The 10,000-nt window shown below is 43.4% G+C and overlaps 1 long non-coding RNA gene across 3 annotated transcripts; it reads right to left on the bottom strand.

The window, feature by feature from the left end:
• Positions 1-300: 300 nt before the first annotated feature.
• LOC146184497 (uncharacterized) lies at positions 301-9,709 on the bottom strand. Of its 3 annotated transcripts, none has more exons than XR_014708869.1 (4): positions 9,410-9,709; positions 7,517-7,751; positions 4,503-4,681; positions 301-467 (listed from the first exon to the last, which is right to left on the bottom strand). It is a non-coding gene; the product is annotated as an uncharacterized LOC146184497 (long non-coding RNA). The 3 variants fall into 3 exon arrangements; XR_014708871.1 differs by having other exon boundaries at positions 7,574-7,751; positions 9,410-9,708; XR_014708870.1 differs by having other exon boundaries at positions 7,636-7,751; positions 9,410-9,704.
• Between the last annotated feature and the right edge of the window lie 291 nt (positions 9,710-10,000).

The raw sequence follows: 10,000 nt of genomic DNA, 5'->3' as shown, positions 1-10,000 counted from the left end.
CTAGGTGAGGCCGCAAGAGAAGAGAAGCGCGCTCTCCCTCGGGACCGGCCGTGGTACAGCACACTGAATGGTGTGTCATCTTGTGTACCACATATAGTTACAGTTCATTGGTCAAGAAAATACAGAATGCTGGTAGTGCCCCTATTTTCCCTGATGGCTAAGGAGCCGATGCTGTATTTGCTAACCTGCTAAGTGATATACTGAGCATGCAAGCTTACAGCTTCTGTGCATCCAGGTAGCAGCAGAAATGGCTCACCTACTGAAGCACGCACTGAATAAGCAGCATATAGAAAGTCAAGCTCAGATTCCAGCTTTATTGGAATCATCGGCAACTGAGATTTTCCTGCGATGTCCTTGCCGGCTGGCCTCAATGAAGAAGCGCCGCAGATGTTGGCGGCATGACTGAATTTGTACTTCATCAGGCACATCTGTTTTCGGATGTTTTGCTATGTACTGCATCAGACAATCTGAAAAAAAGAAAACGCATGTATCTTTTCAATTCTCCTTCATCAGCCCATGCCATACACAAATAGATCTTGCATATGGCTATGCAAGTGGTAGTACCCAAAAATAGCAAAATGAAACATGGCAGTTCCATTTTGACACAGCCCTGTAGCACTGTGCATGTTAGAACAGTGGTTTTCAGCCATTGGACCCCTTGAGATGGGGGGGAGACGTTTCGATAGCAGGTCACACAAATTTGAGTCAAGGCTATAACTTAGCCTCTAAAAGGCATGCACTTGATAAGCCACACCATGGCCTGCAGAGGAGATGGGGGAGAGGCAACATGCTGGCACCGGTGTGCATGCTGCTGAAAGAATTTGGCTCCTCGCAGCACTGTGCAGCTCGCTTGGTAGATGCTTTGCATAGATGCCCAGCCAGCAGTGCAGCCCAAGTTTCGAGTTTCAAAGATGCCGGCGTCAACGAACCTGGTAAACTGTAAACACTCTCTCGCTTTCTACCTCTCGAACAAGCTCTCAATTTCTGTAGTCCCGAGTTTATTTCGCTTTGAGAAACTGCATTTTGCTTTCAACCTCCTTGCTTAACATTTTAACCCACTGCAAAAAATTATTGATGACCTAGGCAGGAGAAACAGAAAGGTAGGTCTAAAGATCAACACGCAGGAGACAGAAGTAATGTTTAACAGCCTCGGGAAGGAATAGCAGTTTACCAATAGGTAGCGAAGTACTAAAAGTAGCAAGAATATATATACTTAGGACAGGCAGTAACAACAGATCTAGACAACGAAAGGAAAATAACGAAAAATATGATGGGATAGGGTAGATTTGGCAAGTGCTCGCAGATAATGACTAGAGCTGAACCAGGATAATTCGAATTATGGTTCTATCAAACTCGTGGAATATCCCCTTGAAAACTCCATGCAAAAGTATAGGGAAGCTGCGTCGTACATCGAACTCCAATTTCACTGGTCCTTCCCCAAAGACTATCGCACCACCCTTGGCATTTTGATGCGCGACATTTTTCGAGCCACGCGCGGAAGGAATGAGAGAGAACAGTTTGATGACGGCTGATCTAGAGCAGCGCCGCGGCCTTTCCCCAAAGTCGCGCGCCTTCAGCCCACCGCCGTGAAGTGTCACTCATGCGGTTAGCACTTTATATTAATATATGTGCCATAGCAGCCGCTTCTTGATGGATGGAAAAAGCAAGGTGCCCCTGTGCTGTCCGATATCAGTGCACATTAAAGAGCCCCAGGTGGTCGAAATTTCCTGAACCCGCCACTATGGTGTCTCTCATAGCCTTAGCCACTTTGGGACATTAAACCTAAAGAGCCAAACCAAACTTACATCTCGTGATATAACAGGTAGAAAATGCAGTGAACCATATTTTTTGCATAAGTATGTTTAATTGCTTAACTATTGTATTGGTCATAACTGAAGGCCAAAGGGTTGCTGAAATATAGCCACAAAACAGTTCACTTCTGCCTCTTTATTTGGTATTGTTCATTGCAAACATGCATTCCATGTTTGTTTTAATTCAACAGAACTTTCTATGTGCTTTTGTATACCATAGCTGAACAGTTTGCACACACGGGCAAGACAGCCAGCAGACATTAGGTGCCGCCCTTTGGTCAATGCAAGGTGTGGCATTACAACTGAGGCTGCTTCAGACCAAGTGGATCACCCACCACTAGTCACATTAGACTATTGCAGCAGACACTCAAAATTATGCAAAGTTAAGGCTGGTGCACAGCCTACAAAATTCCATATCATGCACTAGAAAGAAGCTGATGTTCAAAAATGCTGCATAGGGTCAAAAGAAGGTGTACATTAACTTAGCCTGACAGTGGTGCAGCACTCTATGTCAGAAACATCTTCACCTCAATCCACAATTTATTGTTGCTTGACAGAGTGAACATTTTTTTTTTTTTTATAGTATATGGCTACGCAAGCTAAAGTAAGTAGGCTGGTTGGTTTATAAAAGAGCTGTGAAGAAGGGTCTAGGGCAAGTTGGAGTTTGCAAGCTGAGCCAATATTTTGACAAGAGAACTTCTCATTTGGGCAGTTCAATCATTACTGCAGGGTTTAAATGCACCTTTGCTTCTGTACAAAAGCCAGGTAGGGAAGAGGGAGGGCTAGAAAGAACTCTGAAAATCAAGTACCACCAGAATGTCATCCTTCTGAAGACCACCAATGAATTCACTGCGCAAAAGGTAGCAGCAGTTACCTCGTTATTCATTCAAGCCAAAACTCATATCATCCAATCTTGCATGATAGCCCCCATGAATTCGTACCGGGACGTAATTCACGAAACTGGAAAAGGTCTTTCGGAAACCGAACATTTATAAACTCTTCAACCGCGGCATGCGACGATCCTTTCCACTTAAATGATGAGAAAGACCAAGTCAGTGCTAATAACGTTTGAAGGCACCCATGTACCTTGACAAATTCTGTTCTGCCATGTCTTGTACAGATGCAAGCTTGAAGCAGGGCTAGGAGTGAAAGAATATTTCCTTGGGTATCAATTTCTATGAGCCTGCAACCTGTGACAAGGTGACCTAAAACGAAAATAAAGAGTGGCAGCAGCAGGATAAGCTACAAGATAACCACCTGAAACAGGTTAGATTATGACACCTGTTTCTTGAAAGGGTACAGACAGGCATCGTAAAGAGATCTAACAAGATATATGGCCACAGGGGAATACTGAGCTTTCCAGAAGAGGACAATAGAAAAAAGAGAAGCAAATCAGAGTAGACTACACCTGCCTAGCAAGACATTATCTGAAGAAAAGGATTCAAGTGGAGCCAAAGCAGTGGTGACAAGGAAACGTGTTTAGAAAAACACTTGCAGCTTTGCTGTTGTCTGAAGAAGGGGGGGGGGGGGGGGGGGGGTAGTGGATTTTACACATGATGAGAATAAACTGTACAATTAATGCTTTATGGGAGTGTTGTCCCTACTAGCTATAATGCAGAGGGAATGTATGTAAGGAATTGTAATTTTCCTTTCGAGATATTTGCACTACAGTAATCCCTCGTTATAACGATATCGTTTTATTCGAAATATCTTTCGGTCCCGACCCAAACGCATTCATTTTAAGCCGCATTACTCGAAGTGCAAGAAGAGCTTGACCCGCTTACAGCGAAGTGGCGAGCGGAGGCATCGCCGAGCGGCAGCGATGCTTTTGTGCATACAGGCGCAACAGCATGAGGCAACAATCTCTGGAGATGTGTCATGCAATGGCAATGCCAATGCCTGTCGTTGCTGGTGGCGCACACCGCACGGAACGATGGGACTCGGGACTGCGCTACTACACTGCGATGCCGACTTCCATTGCAAGCAGTGACTTTCTCTTGCTTCTTTCGAAAATTAACAATATCTAGCCACACTATCTTTTTGTTTCCTTTACTACCCTACCAAGCTTTTACTGAATTATCTCAATGCACTCATATGCACGCATCAGACGAAGGGAGCATCTGCAGGTCCTTCGCTTAAACCGGACTACGAAAACAACCTCCCCCCCCCCCCCCCCCCCCCCCCCAAAAAAAGTCAGAAGTTGAGTACCCCTTAAACCTGCTTTAAATGCTGAGTCATTATCTACCTTGAATTATACCTTTTTCTGCTACTGCCACTTTTTATTTTCGTTTTCAGGTCACAGGGTTCACCGGTTCCAGGCTCATAAATTCATACCCCGAGGAAACATTCTTTCACTCCTTGCCCTGCTTCTTTCTTCTCCCTCCCTAGCTTTCGTTCTTCTGAGGCAAAAGTGCATTTAAACCCTGCTAGTTATGATGGTGCTACCCAGACAAGGACAAGTCCCCTTGTCACAACACTGGCTCAGCTTGCGAACTGAGGCTTCTCCTCTACCCTTCTTCAGTGCTCTTTCATACTCTGAAGCCATCTTTCTCAAATTCAGCCTTGCTTGGTTCATGGGGTTTAAAGCACCAAAGTGGCTCATGCTAAGATGATCTAAGTACTAAGTACATATCCTAAAATACTGAAAATATAGTCAGTATAATAGAATTTCTACTGGGAAAGTTCACTTACTTTTGAATATGTCGACTAAAATGGCATGGTGTGCTCCATGGTAGTTGAGCCTGCAATGTAGCAACAGGCTTCCGCAGTTAGGCTCTGGACAGCAGCTCTTTCACGCATCCAAGGTGTTCCAGCAATTTTCAGGACCAAATCGGTGTTGAGTGGCACAAGCAGCCCAGCCATAACCACACCTGCAGTTATAAAGGTGGCTCTCAGGCACATTGCAAGAATGATACAGAAAACTTAATAGCTTGAAAATGCCATGCACAGTGGGTTCATAATGTAGCAGCTTTTCTATAGGCATAGCTAATAATGTGCACTTACAATGCATACAGGAAGAACCCGAGATTATTCTGACAGAACAGTGCAGTAACCACAATAATAACACATCCTTTTTTTATGGCCATTCCATGTTGAATGCATCTGGATGCTTGACCCTCTCAATGTTTTTTTTTATAATTTGCAGCATTTACTACAGTCTAAAGCCATTTCCCTATCTAGGGGTTAAAGATCCTATCATGTGATAGCCTTTTGAATTTTTCTGACTACTGTACGACTGTATTCATGGAAAACTCAGTGGCTATGCAGTGAAGGCTACACAAGAAAGGGAAAGAAATAGGCTTTTGCCCCCATACTGTCGGGACAGCAAAAAACCCGCACCATCCTTTCAACCTCCCCTCATCACCCCTCCCCTGAACAACCCACTGTCAGTGGCATGGAGACAAAGGCTGGACTCATTCCCTTTCTTGTGTAGCTCTCGCTGTCAAACACAAGAAAGTTGTCAGGGAGTTAAGTGTCCATAAAAATAATAAAAACCTTTAAAATTTCTTTAAAAAAAATGCATATGAGCTGTACTTCTATATTATGCATGAAGAACTTGTCACTACAAAATCATTCATTATCGATTTAGTTTTTTTTTTTTTCAGTTCAATGTGTCATCTTTAAGCTTTTAAAAACTCAGCTCGAAATATCTGAGTATTATGAAATCTTTAGCCAGAATATTTACTACTCCAGGATGATCTAGATCTGAGCTAGTTGTTTCATGTCAAAGTTGAAGCTATAGCCTAACAGAAAAAGACACAAGGAATACGAAAGTACATGAGGCTGACTAACAACTAATCTTTGTTCAAGGATGCAGAAGAATATGAAAGCAAAAGGAAGAGGGTAAAGAAGTGAAGGGCGTTAACACGAAAAATGCACTCAGTTGTCACAATGAAATAAATGAAGTCAATGCCGCAGGATAAGAGCAGAATATAAAGAAGAAAATGTATGAACATGGGTGCTGTAAAAGGCCAACCTGGAAGAGATTAAATCTAAAACCAATGCGTGGAGAAATGTGGCTAAACACAAGCGACGACAACAAAAAAAAGGGGGGGGGGAGAGGTTGGGGCGGCTAGAAGCACAAACAAGAAAACCAACTTAGTCAAACACTAGGGCACTAAAAACTTGTAGGACTGTCCAAGACATTTCTGCTCTTCTTCAGTAGGTGCCACAGAGGCCAAGCTAATAGTCATTAATTGCCACTGCTTCCAGCACGTTTTGAGTTACCTGGGTGCTCTTCCTAGCCAAGCAGGTCAGCTCGTGCACCAGTGGGCAGATCCTGTGGGCTTGAAATGCTTGCAGTGCTGAGATGTATGCCCCCCTAAGCGTTTTAATAAGCTCGAAGGTTAATAATATTGAAAAGGTGCCCAGGTGCGATATGCGTGGTTGTGAAGTGGTGTTGGCTTCAGGTTTCCCATCTAGTGTGGTAAAGTGTACGTAAAACAGATTGGTAGGTGCTATAATGAACGAGCAAAGAAGCACGCAAGGTATTCCAACAATGCTTCTCGGGAGGGGGGCATTTGTCTCAACACTGCAAGCATTGGGAGACCACAACAAGAATGTGCAGTGAATGCAGGCAGCGCTGGAAGCGGTGGCAATTAATGACTACAGGGATCTTCATCAGCACTGTCTTGTGGCACTCGTCGAAAAGAAGAAATACCTCGGACAGTTGTACAAGTTTTTAGCACCCTAGTGCTTGACTAAGTTGGCTCTCATTGGTGTCTCCAGCCATCACCGTTCCACCGCCCCCCCCTTTTGTTATCGCGGCGCTGGTGTTTCAGCCGCATTTCCTCACATTGGTTTTAGCTTTTAATCTCACGCACGTCATTTTTTTGTGTTAATAATGCCCCACATTCCCTCTCCCTTTCACGTTTATATTCGTCTGCGCCCTGGAATAAGGATGAGTTGTTGGTAAACCTTGTGTCTTGTTGCCTTCCATGTGAGTGTGTTTTTCTGTTAGGCTATAGTTTCACCTTTGATATGTACTATTCGGGAAGAGACTATTTCTCCTTAGTTTCAATAAATAACTTACATGAAAAACACCAAACGTGCAAGATTCTGTAGTGTACTGAGTATTCAGATGAAAATTACACACTAAGAAAATTACATGCGCACACAGAAAACACGAAGTTTGCTTAGCAATTTGACATGATGTGTGACTACTCATGCACATTTCAGGTTTAGAATCAAAGCTCATGAAGTCATGAACCTGAGAATAAAGAAGTTTGGCCTCAAAAAGCTGAACTGTAGCCAGCATATGTATTTGTCATTCAACTTTATAAACATCATGAATCCACATTCGCTCCTCCTTTCCTAAACTTTGTTTCAAGCAGGAAAAAAAAAAGGGAGCACGAGCAGTCACGCACAGCATGTAAGGTTGACTAGATAAGCAAACTGTAACATGTTCGGCTGCAGACATGAGCAAAATGCAGTTGCAGCGTTACAGCCTTGTCAAGAGTGCACTCCCTCAGAAAGTCGAAAACAACTTGTATCAAACTGCACTCCAGCTGTCGTCAGCCACCACAAATATGCTGAGGCCTTGTCTCAGCTCCAGTGGCCAACACTTTGCAATGCCTACGTCAGTTTAGGGCACGCTGTTGAACATTCGGGTTAAGCATGCTGATGGCCCTAACAAAAGTAACATGAGTATGTCTATATTAATCCAGTAAACATACATGATGCAATTGAGGCTCAAAATAACACACCTGTACAAATAACAATGACCCAGCAAAACAGCACTGTCAGGTCAGCTGGCACTGTACCATGTTACAGACTGGAGTAGCGATGTGCCCAGAAATGAAAGTAGCATCCATGCAGTGCAGACCTTGAATGGCTGGAAGGTGCAGCTTCCAGCATGAACCATGCCTGCAGTCTTTGTTACACAAAGATCCAGCTATGAAGCTTGGGAGACGGACTCCATCAGATGCCAAGTTTTAACACCTGCATGAAGATGTATGGTAAAATTGGTGCATTTTTTTGCCTTTATGTCAGATGAAATAAAACTAAACAAGGCAATAGCTGCACCTAAAGGTATATTTCATATGGCAATGAAGTTTTTCTAGTCCTGCAGCAATATCAGTATGGCAGAGAGACAACGTGCTGGGTCGATAAAGAAAATTAACCTCAAGCAAGATAGTTAAAAGCATTAGTACTGGCTCCCTACAAGGAAATTCAAATTTGACATTCACACAGAGGTTATAACAAGACATTTTCAGGCTGCTGCGTGGCGTACTACTAATGTGCCGCATGGCCTTAAACTTGTTTCTCCGCATTAAACTCTGAACTGTGAATTTTTTCTTTTGTATCCCTGTATGTGCCAGAGCACCGAACGAAGGTTGAGAGGAAGCCTTAGTTTGCAAGTCGAGCCACAGTTCTATAAAGAGGACTTGTCTTCATTTGGGCAGCTAGACGAAGACAAATCCACTTGTCGAAACGTTGGCTTGGGTTAAGATCTGAGGCACCCCTTCTACCCCTGTTCAGTCATCTTTTAAACTGTGCAGCCACCCTGTATGTGCCAGGCATTTGTCGAGACCTTACCGCAGTTGCTTAAGTAGTTTTCTACACTCTAAACGCCACTCTCTTGGGATTAGCAAAATCTAATAGTTTGTTAACTGGAACCAGCACACTACACTAATGTTAAGTTTGGCACAGTCTTAAAATAAATTAATCTCCAAAGGTGAACGCATAATTAAATTTTGTGCTATTTGGTTCAGGCTTTTGTCATAATCCTTTTTCTCACCTACCGTTATTTTCTACGTATAATGCCTCGTGTAAACCTGCCCATAGCCCAGAATTCCATGTTTCAGTGTTTGCAAATAAATATATACGTAGTGTAGCAACAAATCATTACCACGAGAGTGCACCCGTCAGTTTATAGTACACAGCCACGTGCTAATGCTAAGGTGCATACTATGAATGAAATTACTACGATTATTAGGATAATTTTTCCAATTATAAACATACGAATTCTGAAATATGTTAGCAGTAAATAAAACACAAAGTTCTGGTAACCGCGGTTACCAAGTGCCAGCTGGTGCCAGCTGCAGTTGTATTGAAAACCTACTGCTTCCATAAAATCATTGCGGAGGTAGCCGACTCACCATTCTTTCAAAATAAAGAAAATGAGTTCACGCCCTGACAAAATATTTCGTCCTCACCTTATATCGAGTCGAATTTAGCACGCTGCTTCTCAGTACGAGCCCTCACAAGCCGCCGAGTTGTACGCGTTTGGGGTTTATATGTGGCTATCGCCAACGCGGTGTTCAGAATCGCTCACTGAGGGTCTCTCAAGAAGCGCGAAGCAACAATTCATGTTCCTGCATAAATAGATACGCGCTGTAAACTAGCTGTGGCCCTCTACGTTTTTATTCTTCATACGCTGTCAAAATCAATCCCTGCTCATTCAATGTAGCCCACAACGGTCGCTCGAGAAATTGCACGTGCATTTCACTCCGCGACGCGCGATCCAAAGTCTGTAATTTCCACATTTGTACAATGCGCTGTGTCAGATTCGCTTTTTCATTTTTGCGTCCAGTACCTTAGAGCCCAGCAAGAATGGAATGCGAGCGGAAAATCAAACCAACGGGCAAAATACTCACCGGCTTTGCTAGTGATGACAGCACCGCGCTCGTCCTTACGTCGTTACTTTGCTCCGAAGACGCTGGACGTGCGCCCGGGAAAAGTGGCCATCTTCAGATTCAACCGTACAAGTACATCATACAAGCATACAAGCTTACGAGCAGTGTATTTGCAAACAGCAAAGCTGCGTACACAGAGAGTATCGCGGCTGCCGCGGCCGTTGCGCCCACCTACGTCGCAAGCCCATTTTTCGACCACATTTTTCGTGACCGGTTCGCCAAGTGGCCGTTAAGTGTCTCTTACTCACTCATCTTTTTTTATTTATTAACTTCTCCAATAGCTTACTATTTATAATATTACGCCTTTTTAACACTACTCAATATTTAACATTATTTAAAAGCTAATGAATTCAAAATTAGAAACAATTACTATTTCTCACTCTGTTTCTTTTATTTTAATATATGGTATGCAGCGCTAACCGACAGCGGTAAAATTATGAACTAAAGTGCAAGCTACAGACGGCGCGCTTTGAGAGGGATAATCTTGTTACGGTGGGTTTGGCAATCCCCGGTCAGCTGATTTTTGATCGCACCCGTATAAAATGTGTAAAC

The sequence above is a fragment of the Amblyomma maculatum genome, chromosome 7, assembly GCF_055883805.1.
Source record: "Amblyomma maculatum isolate TAMU_Amacu chromosome 7, ASM5588380v1, whole genome shotgun sequence".
NCBI lineage: Eukaryota > Metazoa > Arthropoda > Arachnida > Ixodida > Ixodidae > Amblyomma > Amblyomma maculatum.
Note: the sequence above shows the minus strand (reverse complement) of the source record. Positions and strands in the feature narration are given on the sequence as shown.